The sequence below is a fragment of the Hipposideros armiger genome, unplaced genomic scaffold, assembly GCF_001890085.2.
Source record: "Hipposideros armiger isolate ML-2016 unplaced genomic scaffold, ASM189008v1 scaffold_208, whole genome shotgun sequence".
Lineage (NCBI taxonomy): Eukaryota > Metazoa > Chordata > Mammalia > Chiroptera > Hipposideridae > Hipposideros > Hipposideros armiger.
The window spans coordinates 31,417-44,272 of record NW_017731558.1 but is presented as its reverse complement, the minus strand read 5'-3'; positions in this window follow the sequence as shown (position 1 = coordinate 44,272).

The window sequence follows — 12,856 nt, the reverse complement described above, 5'->3', positions numbered from 1 at the left end:
TAAAGGGGGATGGGAAGGTAGAGAAGAAGGAAGAGAGGGAGGGAGGGAGGGAGGGAGAAAGGAAGGAAGGAAGGAAAGAAGGGAGAAAGGGAGGTAAGGAAGGAAGGAGAGAGGAAAAGAGGGAAGGAGCTAGAGAGGGAGGGAAGGTCTGCTTTCCAAATGGAAAAAAAAATCTCAAGAACAAGTTTATACTGAAAGGAAGCTGGAGTAGTGACAAAATTACCTAAATTCTACAGTAACGCTCCTTGAACTTCCTTTAAAAACAATACTTTCCCCAGGGCCTGAGATTCTGTTTGAGAAGACAAGGGATGTGAGGGAAAGAAAACACAGCTAGACATAAAAGGAAAGGGATATCTCTTATAAGCAATTTGGACTCACCAAGTTCAAGACTGGATTCTTTCTTCCCAAAATCTGTGATTCTTATTACATTTCTCATCTCAACAAATCATCATTTCCAAACATCTATCACTCTTTTCTGACTAGGTTGTTTAGTTTGTCTATATATCTTTAATGTCATAACTAGGTCTTTCTCTGGTTGCATTACAAATATTCCTTGCCCTCTCCATGGCACAGAAGCAGGGGAAGTTAGAAAGGGAAGGTGTGGCACAGGCTCAAGGAAAGAGAAAATGAAGACAGAAAGGGGTTTCTCTGAAGAAGAGGCTCTAGGAGAAGCAGGTGTGTCATTCACAGGCGCAAGCCCCTTGCCAAGCATGATTCCCAGGTCCACTCTGGGAGGTCGCTAATCATGAGGCCTTTCAACCAGAAATCCAAAGATGCTGCAAATGGGTAACCCCACAGAGAGGCCTGTGACAGTACTGGGCTCGCAATATGCTGATTGAGCAGTGATTGCCTAGGAAGGCATCCTCCTCTCACCCTCCTCCATGCCCCATCTCCAGAGGGAAGCACAGGACAGCAGCAGGGACTGCAGGTTAATACTCAGTCTGAAATTGGCCTTAGCAACGTACTAATTTCACAATCTGGCAAATGACTTACTTCTGGAAAACTCGCATCCTCATCTATAAAGTGGGGGGTGCTAATTGTACTCCCCTCATGGAGAGGGCCTTAAGAATTACATGAAACTCAGCAGCAAGGCCCTGAGCCTGGAGCCTGACACACACAGTTGCTGGGTAGTTGCCAGCTCTATTATCACCCGTCCTCTCAGAGCCAGGAAATGTCTCCCTCTTAGAAAACGCCCTCAGTGTGCGACAGCTCTGTATCCTAGGCATTGTAGTTCGACTCAGTGTTATGCTTCCATTTTCTTTCTCCTGACTTTGTGGTCCTGATTTGGAGTTGACTTAAACTGCTACGCGTGCCCCAGAAACGAATCGATCAAGTGACCTCTGCCCTCCTTCCCACCTCCGGGCTCTGGTACTACGTGCATGATTTCCACAGAGGCCCTTTAACCAAACCCAAGATTTTTCCAAGTGAGGATTTTTGTGATGATCTTGGTTTCCACCCCACACTTTTTTTGTTTTTCAGTTATTGTCAGAATTGTGCAGGATAGAGTGGGCCACCCTACTGTCTCCGTTTTATTGTTTTAACTATGGCATGATTTGAGGGTGGATCAACTCAAGAAAATTATTCCTTTTTCTATCCCAAAGCCTCTGAAACAGTAGTGTAAACAAGGGGTTTTATTTATACACAAAGATAACATCAAAAGAACAAAGGACAATATAGAAAAGCTGAGAACACTGCATTCAGAACAATCTGTATGCAGAAAACATAATGCAAATATTATTTTCACTCTAGCAAAATATTAACCTTTCACCTACTTTTTGAGAGTGATAATTAAGCTTTCTTACAAGGCTGTTCAACTAATGTTTACTTTTCTTATTTATGATTTCTGATATTCCATACTTCTCCCTAAGCCTTGGGGTCTGCACTTAATTTCTCTCTTCATAGGCCATGCACCCAGAAATAGCAGGAGCCAGAGGGTTGGCTTGACAACCTATCTTAGTATCTTCAAAAATATAGGGCTAAAATTTTGTTATAACATCTTGAGGAAAAAAACAAAAAGTTCTAGTATCACATATCATTGTGCCAACTTTGCAATGCATTTAGAACAGGAAGACCTGAGGTCAGCCCCCCAATTTTCTCTCTGTAGCTATAAGACCCTGAGAAGGATGTTTCTCTCTGAATTTTGGTTCCTTCATCAAAACAAGAAGTATAATAAAACTGAACAGGTATATGGAAATTAAATAACATAATACATATAAAGCATTTATCTTAGATCTTGAACACAAAAGGCAAAAAATTACTACTAGCTATTATTTTTAAGTTCTATCAGTGTGATTTTATCCAGAAACTTTGCGTGCTGCCCTTGCTAAATCAGAGTAAGATAATGGGCATAATTTACCTTAGGTTTGATGGGCATCCTTTCATATGGTAATACTCATCACCAGCTTCAATGGATTTACTCTATTTGTCTTCGAAGTTGGAGTGCATTTTCCACAGGGGAGGCGACTCTCTCTACCTTTATTCATACATATATGCCCATGAAATCCTGGAAACTCTTAATGTGGAGTGTGCCTGATGGTTCCTTTCTTTGGAGCGTTCTGCCATCTTCCTCACTCAGTCCTGGGGCACCTGCCTCAGGGGAAGCTGGCTATCTCACACCTGCCTGCACCTCTAATCTGTGTCTAAAGCACTGCTGATGTCACCACAGTTTTACAATGATGTTTCTTTCTCTCTAAGTGGTGCTACCTCACACCCCATCTTGGTAAACTAGAGTAGACTGGGCAGGACATGGTGGATGAGGACACAGTCCTTTGGTTAAGTCGGTCTTGAAGCTGAAGCCAAAACACAGATGCTGGGAGGAAGTTTCCTCTTGCAGGCATAAGTAAGTGTCTAAAGGGTGTGGCCAAAGCAGGCAGGCAGTGAGTGGTGTTATCAAGCATAATGGAGTAGGGTTCCAGTCAAGATGACAGAGTAGGTGAATGCTGTGCTTGCCTCCTCTGAAGACCATATTAAAATTGCAACTAAATTATAGAACAATCAACTTGGAGAACCATGTAAAGACTAGCTGAACAGAAGCCCTATAACTAAGAATATAAAGAAGAAACCACCTTGAGATTGCAGAAAGTCAGGCTATCCCCCCACCCTTGTGTGGCAGTCAAGAATTGAGAGGGATATCTCAGCTTTAGACATCCCACCTGAAGAGCGAGGGATCCCAGCCCTATACAGAGCTCCCTATCTCAGAACACCAATGCCGGGAAAAGCAGTCCCCACAGCATCTGGCTGTGAAAGTCAGCAGGGATTTCATCAGACTGGGTGAGACAGAAGGTGGCTGGAAACCCAGGTGTCCTCTTAAAAGCCCCATACACAGACTCTCTCACTCTCAGGCACTTACCCTCGGTCCCAGTGGAGAGACTGCAGCTTGGGAGGTGATAGAGACATACAGTAAGGGCTGAGTTGTTTGGCTTCAGAACAAGAGCTGGAGGGAAAGCTGACATTGTCCCTATGTTGAGCCCTCCTCCCATGTAGTGGTGGGTTAATGCCATCTTTCCTGTGTTGAACCCTAACCCCACACAGACAAACCTGAATTTTCATTGACCTGTTGAACTCCACTCACTCCAACTTAGTCACTCCATGGGATTCTGCCCACCCAACATGTGTGACGCTAGAGGCTTTTTCATGGCTGGCAGACAGCCAGTGTTGGCCCATGCTGCAGTCTTTCTTGGACATTTGGAAGTCTGCATGTCCCAGACAGGCAGTGGCTAGCTTCAGTGAGCTCCGAATCTTTTGCAAAGTGGCCCCAGGCTCAGAGCTGGTGTCAAATCTGAATCTGCATTAACTCACTGAACACCACTCCCATCATGGTGGTGACTCCCTGAGACACCACCACACCCAACTCCAGTACTGCCCAAGATTCTTTCAGCAGCTGAGCCTTATGGACAGCTGGCAGATGGCAGCAGGACTTGGGGAGCCCTGGTCCTTTTGCTGAACTGCCCCAAGTCAAGTACAGCCAGCCTCAGTTTCCAGCATAACTGCTTCCACATACCTCCAGATTCAGCACAGGTTTGCAACCAAGGATTGCATTATATCTTCTAACAGGTAGCCCTAGAGCAGTCACAGGCAACAGCACCTTAGCCTGCACAGGAGTTCCTCCCAAGAGCCCCACAACAAGCACACCTGGTCACAACAGAACACCAGACAGCCCCACAAGCAGCACATCAAAAGAGTGGTCAGGACAGTTTCTAGAGCCTACTGAGGTGAATCCCACTACATGGGGTCAGCCATTGCACAGCAGCTCTTACACTGTGGACATGGCAAGTCTACACAGCCAGACAGCCTGAGGGTCAATTCCACCCACTGATGTGCCAACAGCAATCAAAGCTCATCTATAACAGGAGGACACACGCATCCCACTTAAAGGACACTCTTGGAGTATTCAGCTCAAGTGACTAGGGACACTGCAACACTGGGCCTCACAAAACACTTACTACATAAGGCCACCCTGCCAAGACTGGGAGATTTAGCAGATCTACCTAATACATAGGAACAAACGCAGAGAGGCAGCCAAAATGAGGGGGAAAAAAACATGTCCTAAATGAAAGAACAGTATAAAACTTCAGAAAAAAATACTAAATAAAATGGATGCAAGCAACCTACCAGTTACAGATTTTAAAACACCATTTAGAAGGATGCTTAAGAAACTTAGTGAGAACGTAAACAAAGAGATAATAAGTATGAAAAAGGACACAGAAACCATAAGAATCAGTCAGAAATAAAGAGTTCAATAACTGAAGTAAAGACTACACTAAGAGGAATTAGCAGCAGATTAGATAAAATAGAGGATCTATTCAGCAATTTAGAAGACAAGGTAGCAGAAAACATTCAATCAGAACAGAAAAAAGAATTTTAAAAAATTAAGGTAGTTTAAGGGACTTCTGGGACAACATCAAGCATAACAACATTCACATCATAGGGGAACCAGAAGGAGAAAAGAGAGACCAAGGAACTGAAAACCTAGTTGAAGAAATAATGACTGAAAACTTCCCTAACCTGGAGAAAGAAATGGACCTAAAAGTCCAGGAAGTGCAAAGAGTCCCAAATAAAATGCACACAAGAGGCCCACACAAAGACATCAACATTAAAAAACCAAAGGTTAAAGACAAAAAGAAAATCTTTAAAGCAGCAAGAGAAAGGCAGTTAGTTACCTTCAAGGGAGCTCCCATAAGATTATGAGGTGATTTCTCAACAGAAACTTTGCAGGCCCGAAGTGACTGGCACAAACTATTCAAAGTAATGAAACGCAAGGACCTACAACCAACATTACTCTACCCGGCAAGGCTATCATTTAAAATTGAAGGAGAAATAAAGGGTTCCTTGGACAAGAAAAAGCTAAAGGAATTCAATACCACCAAGCCAGGGTTATGAGAAATGTTAAAGGGGCTTCTTTAAGAAGAAGAAAGGGAGAAAACGAACATAAATATGAATAATAAAATGGCAATAACTACAAGACCCATGCATGTACTGTCTACAAGAGACCCACTTCAGATCAAAAGACACACATAGACTGAAAGTAAAAAGGTGGAAAATGATATTTTATGCAAATGGAAATGAAAAAAACACTTGGGGAAACAGTACTTCTACAAGACAAAATAGACTTACAAACAAAGACTATAATAAGAGACAAAGAAGGACATTTTATAATGATAAAGGGATTGATCAAACAAGAGGATATAACCCTTGTAAACATTTATGCACCCAACATAGGTTCACCTAAATACATAAATAAATATTATGTGACATAAAAAGAGAGATTTACAGTAATACAGTCATATTAGGGGACTTTCACATCCCATTGACACCAATGGACAGATCTACCAGGCAAAAAAACAGCAAAGAAACAGTGGCCTAAATGACATGTTGTATCAGATGGATTTAATAGATATTTTTAGAGCATTCACCCCAAAACAGCAGAATATACATTTTTTAAGTGCATATAGAACATTTTCCAAGATATACCACATTTAGACCAGAAAAGAAGTCTCAAGTTTAAGAAGATTTAAATTATGCCAAGCATATTCTCCCACCACAATGGTATAAAACTATAAATCAATTTTAAAAACCCTGGAAAACACACAAACACATGGAAACTAAATAACATGCTACTAAACAATGAATGGGTTAACAACGAGATCAAAGAAGAAACAGCAACAACAAAAAATCCTTGAAAAAAAATGAAAATGATGCATAATGACCTAAAACCTATGGGACACAGCAAAAGCAGCTCTAAGAAGAAAAACCATACCAATACAGGCCGACTTTAAGAAACAAGAAAAATCTCAAATAAACAATCTAACCTTATACCTAAAAGAACTAGAATAAGAAAAACAAAGCCCAGGTGAGTAGAAAGAAGGAAATAATAAAGGTCAGAGCAGAAATAAATGAAATAGTCTTAAAAAAATACAAAACATCAATGAAACCAAGAGCTGGTTCTTTGAAAAGATAAATAAGGTTGATAAACCTTTAACTAGACTCATCAAGAAAAAAAAAAGAGAGGACCCAAATAAATAAAATCAGAAATGAAAGAGAAGTGGCGATGGACACCACAGAAATACAAAGAATTATAAGAAAATACTATGAACAATTATATGCCAACAAATTTGACAACCTGGAAGATATGGATAAATTCCTTGAAACATCCTATAAACTGAATAAAAAAGAAACAGAAAATATGAAGTGACTGATTATTACTAACAAAAGCAAATCAGTAATCAAAAGACACCCCACAAACAGAAATCCCAGACTAGATGGCTTCATAGGTGAATTTTATAACACATTCAAAAAAGAATTAACAGCTGTCCTTCTTAAGCTACTTCACAAATTTAAAGGAGATGGAAGGCTCCCAAATTCATTTTACAAGGCCACCATTACCCTGATTCAAAAGCCAGACAAGCACATTACAGAAAGAGAAAACTATAGGCCAATATCCCTAATGAACATATTGCAAAAACCCTCAACACAATACTAGCAAACCACATTCAGCAATACATTAAAAAGATCATACAACATGATCAAGTGGGATTCATTTTTGGAATGCAAGATTGGTTCAATATCCGCAAATCAATTAATGTGATACACCACATTAACAAAATGAATAATAAAAATGATACGGTCATATCAATAGATGCAAAAAAAGCATTTCACAAAATCCAGCACTGATTTATGACAAAAATTCTGGGCAATGTGGGAATAGAGGGAACATATCTCAACATAATAAAGGTCATATATGACAAATCCACAGCTAACATCATACTCAACTGTGAAAAACTAAAAGCAATTCCCTTAAGATCAGGAATAAGACAAGGATGTCCACTTTCTCCACTTTCATTCAACATAGTACTGGACGCCCTAGCCATAGCAATCACACAAGGAAAAGAAATAAAAAGCATCCAAATGGGAAAGGAAGTGGTAAAATGTCATTATTTGCAGATAACATGATACTATATAGAGAGAACCCTAAAGATTCCACAGAATACTATTAGAATTGATAATAAATTTGGTAAAGTAGCAGCATACAAAATTAATATCAGAAATTTGTTGCATTTTTTATACACCAATAATGAACTATCAGAAAGAGAAATTAAGAAAGCAATCCCATTTATGGTTGTGTCAAAAAAATACCAAGGAATAAATTTAACTTGTACTTGGGATTAAAGTAAAATTGTATTTGGAAAATTATAAGACAGGAAGGAAATTAAAGAAGGCACAAATAAATGGAAACATATACCATGTTTATGGATAGGAAGAATTAACATCATTAAAGTATCTATACTACCCAAAGCGATATATAGATTCAGTGCTATCCCTATCAAAATACCAGTTTTTTTTCCCACACTAGAACAAATAATCCTAAAATTTATATGAAACCATAAAAGACCCCGAATAGCCACAGCACTCTTGAGAGAGAAAAACAAAGTTGAAGGTATCACAATACTTGATATCAAACTATACTATTAGGCTGGTGCAAACATAATTGCAGTTTTTGCATTGTTGAAGTTTGCCTTTGATATTGGAAAACATTCCCAAATAAATGTGGTTATGTTATACATCAGACGCTCCAAAGCACTTCCCAAAGCCAAACTTGCATCAAAAAAAGGTCGTGGTCACTGTTTGGTGGTCTGCTGCTGGTCTGATGCACTATAGCTTTCTGAATCCCGGTGAAACCACTACATCTGAGAAGTATGCTCCGCAAATCGATGAGATGCACCAAAAAGTTGCAACGCCTGCAGCCGGCATTGGTCTACAGAAAGGGCCCAATTCTTCTCCACAACAACACCCAACGGCACGTCTCACAACCAACACTTAAAAAGTTGAATGAATTGGGCTATGAAGTTTTGCCTCATCCACCATATTGACCTGACCTCTCACCAACCGACTACCACTTCTTCAAGCATCTCGACAACTTTTTGCAGAGAGAACACTTCTACAAACCAGCAGGATGCAGAAAATGCTTTCTAAGAATTCGTTGAATCCCAAAGGACACGTTTTTATGCTGCAGGAATAAACACACTTTTTTCTTATTGGCAAAAATGTGTTGATTGTAATGGTTCTTATTTTGATTAATAAAGATGTGTTTGAGCCTACTTATGATGTAAAATGCACAGTCTGAAACTGCAATTACTTTTGCACCAACCTAATACAAAGCTATACTCATAGCATTCAAAACAGCGTTGTACTGGCATAAAAACAGACATATAGATTAATGAAACAGAATAAAGAACCCAGAAATAAACCATCCTATATAGTCATTTAATCTATGATAAAGTAGGCAAGAACATACAGTGGGGATATAGGCACTCTATTCAACAAATGGTGCTGGGAAAACTGGACAGATACATGCAAAAAAATGAATGGAACCAGACCACCTTCTTATACCATATATGAAAATAAACTTAAAATAGATTAAAGACTTAAATGTAAGATCCCAACCATAAAACTCCTAGATGAAAACACAGGCAGTAAACTCTCTGATATTGTTCTTAATAATATTTTTTTCTGATATGTCATCTCAGGCAAGGGAAACAAAAGAAAAAAATAAACAAATGGGACAACATCAAACTAAAAAGATTTTGCACCACAAAGGAAATCATAAAAAAAAATAAAATAAAATAAAAGGAAGACAACCTACTGAATGGGGGAAGATATTCACCAATGTTACATCTGATAAGGGATTAATATCCAAAATGTATAAATAACTCACTTGTAACTTAACACCAAAAAAACTAACAATTCAATTAAAAAATGGGCAGAGGACCTGAATAGACATTTCTCCAAAGAGGGCATACAGATGGTCAATGGACAGATGAAAAGATGCTCAACATCACTGATAATCAGAGAATGCAAATTAAAACCACAATGAGATATCACCTCACTCCTGTCAGAATGGTCATCATCAATAAATCAACAAACAACAAGGGTTGGTAAGGATGTGGAGAAAAGGGAACCCTCGTGTACTGTTGGTGGGATTGCAAATTTGCATAGTCACTATTAAAAACAGTATGGAGGGTCATCAAAAAATTAAAAATAACACTACCTTATGACCCAGAAATGCCACTGCTGGGTATTTATCTGAAGAAATTCAAAATATGAATTTGAAAAGATACATCCACCCTTATGTTCATTGCAGCATTATTTACAATAGCCAAGGTATAGAAGCCCCCTATATGTCCATCAATAGTCTAAAGAAGATGTGATATATATGTTCCATCATATTACTTGGCCATAGAAAAGAATGAAAGCTTACCATTTATAAAACATGAACAGATCTATAAGGTATTATGCTACATGAAATAATTCAGACTGACAAAGACAAATACCATATGATCTTGCTTCTATGTAGTGTCTAAAGAACAAAATAAATGAACAAACAAAATAGAAACAGACTCATAGATACAGAGAACAAGACAAATGGGATGGGCACTGGGTGGCAGGATGAAAAAGGTGAAGGGGTTAAGAAGTACAAATGGTCTGGGGATCTAAAATAAAGCTTTGGGAATATAGTAAAAAATATGGTAGTGACTATATATGGTGCCAGGTGGGTACTAGACTAGTCAGGTAGATCACTTTGTAAATTATATAAATGTCTAACCACTATGCTATGCACCTGAAACTAATAAAAAATAGTATTGAATGTCAACTGTAATTGAAATACTTTTAAAAAGAGGAGGAGAAAGGTGAAAGGGAATGAGAGGTTCAAATTTCCAGGTATAAAACAAATAAGTCATGGGGATATAATGTACAGTATGGAAAATATAGTCAATAATATTGTAATAGCATTGTATGATGTCAGATGGTTGCTGAACTTACCATAGTGATCACTTCTTTAGGTATGAGTGTGTATATAAATGTTGAATAACTATGGTGTACACCTGAAATTAATATAATATTGTATGTTAGCTATATTTTAATAAAAATCTTTTTTAAAGAGCCTATTGAAGGAAAGGGGTGTCCTCACAGGTGGGGTGTCCACAAGGATCAGGAGTCTGGGAACAGATGATATTCAGAAAAGTGGGCAGCCTGAGGAAGTTTTTTGATGGGAGCACAGCCCAAAGCATGATAACAGGGACTCAGAGGCAGCTCTTATGAAGAGCTGTGGCAAGGACTGGGGTATTTTCCATTCACTCAGGAAGGACTAGAATCATCATCAGGACCCAAGACAAACTGTGTTGGCACTGAGTATAAGGAGAATATTTACTACCGGACTGGGAAATTATGTCATAACCAGGTTTCAAGATCAAGGCAAAAAGCCTAATATCAAAACAGAGACTGAATTTCAGAGGTTAGCTAAATTTCCCTAAATCCATCTTGCTGAGGTGGAGGTTTTTTTTCTTAAGATATGGATGACTAGCTTCCAAGTCGATGGTCCCCGCCAAGCAGAAAAGAAGATGGCAGACTGGGAGAAAAGCAGGACTGATAGGTAAAAATGGAAACTTTGGGCACCTAACCATGCTTTATGAGTGTATGATTAATTTAGCTAACAAAGTAAAATCAATATCAATATAATTATCAAATAATGAATGATTCTGTGTGTTCTGTCTCTCTTAATTTATGACAATATGTATCAAGTTAACCGTAGTCTAAATTTGCTCCCTTCTGGTATTACACAGAGCAATTAAACCAGAGACTATTTCAGTTGAAAATTGTGTTCTGCCTACTCCCTCTCCCAAAACATCATTTTTGTTCATGCTATACATCAATGGCAAGGTCAAAGGTGGCAACACCTATCCACATTGTTCAGCCGTAAGGAACCACCTTGTGTGGTGACTGTTGGGAATTGTAACTTGAGAAACACCACCTCCCACACTGTAGGTAGTGGGAGATCACAGCCTCCTGGCATGCTCCAACTACCCAAAGGGACAGCAGGATTCTCTGGCATCAGAGAGCCCACCGATGTACAGCTTCCAAGACACACAGAAACCCACCGGCTTCCTACAAGGAATAGAAGCTCTCTGCCAAGGGCATTTCAGCCTGGCATTGTTTCATGGGCTTTTATTGGGGGCTGGGAGTACATTATAAAATTTAACCCATTTTGCTTGTGGAATCTTTCACAGAAGAAGAGAAGATCATAAATTGAACCACAACAGTGATAATTAAATCCCTCCCTAAAAATTTTTGTTGTCTCACACATTTTGCTGACCACAAGATCTCTTTAATGAATAGGTAGAGAAAACCTCTTCTCGATGAGTGGCTGGCTGAATAATGCCCCCTACCGTAGATGGTGCCTGTGGGCTCATTTTTAAGGTGTTTGATGGTCTCCTCTGAGGTCACAGAGAGAAGAGTGCAGGATGAGACCTTTGGGAACTAACTGCTATTCCTCATTTCTGGTTCATCATAGGTGCATTCCATTCTAAAACATATGTAGAAGTGGTCTCCCTAATAAGACAAGTGCCCATCTTACACCCTATAAAATCTTAACCACTGCACTGTACACCTGAAGCTGAAGATGAATAATATTGAATGTCAACTATAGTTATATATATATATATATATGTATGTCACAGGATATGGAATACAGCATAGGGAACAGAGTCAATACTACTGTAATAGATATATACGATGCCAGAGGGGCAATACATTGGGGAAAGGGGGTTATCACTTTGTGAGGGGTGAAATGTCTAACTGTTACATCATTTTATACACATAAAATTAATTTAGAAATGTAAACATAAAACACTATAGCACAAATGTACAAATTAAAACAGCAACAACATATGCAGATGTCAGAGCTGAGTGCTTGCTGGCATCTTATTTTGCACTCTTTCTGAAAAAGTGAATGCTGTATAGAAAAAGAGGGGGGAAAAAGTGACACCGGCAGAAACCAGGCACTGATGGGAAATGAGGTAACTCATGTTTACAATGAGTGAATTGAATAAGACATGAGCAATGTTGAAGTTGTGATCATCAAAATGTTTTTGAAAAGTTCCAGCAAAGCTGTATGTGAAAGAAAGCAACTAACAGTACTCAGCTAAACATGCCCACATGAACTATAATTGGGCAATAAATGGAGTCACACAACATGCTATTATGCTCGGTTTATAAGACACGGTCTCCACAAAAAGTAGCACAAATTACCATGATTTCCAGTCTATCAGGCCCTTGGGTGGGTAAGTTATGAGAAGAGCTCACTATATAGCACTACTAAGCAAAGCATTGAAAAGGCTGATTGAATTTTACTCAAAGTTCCTAGATTTGGGATAATTCTTTCCCTTAAGAGAAAATAAATGGGTATGTTCTGGTTCTTTTGCCTGGAGTTGGAAAAGAGGACATTATTTGGAGATTTTACCAGCCCTTCAGTCCCTGGTCCTTATGCATTTGCCTTCTGCCGTCAGTCCCAAACCACAAGCTT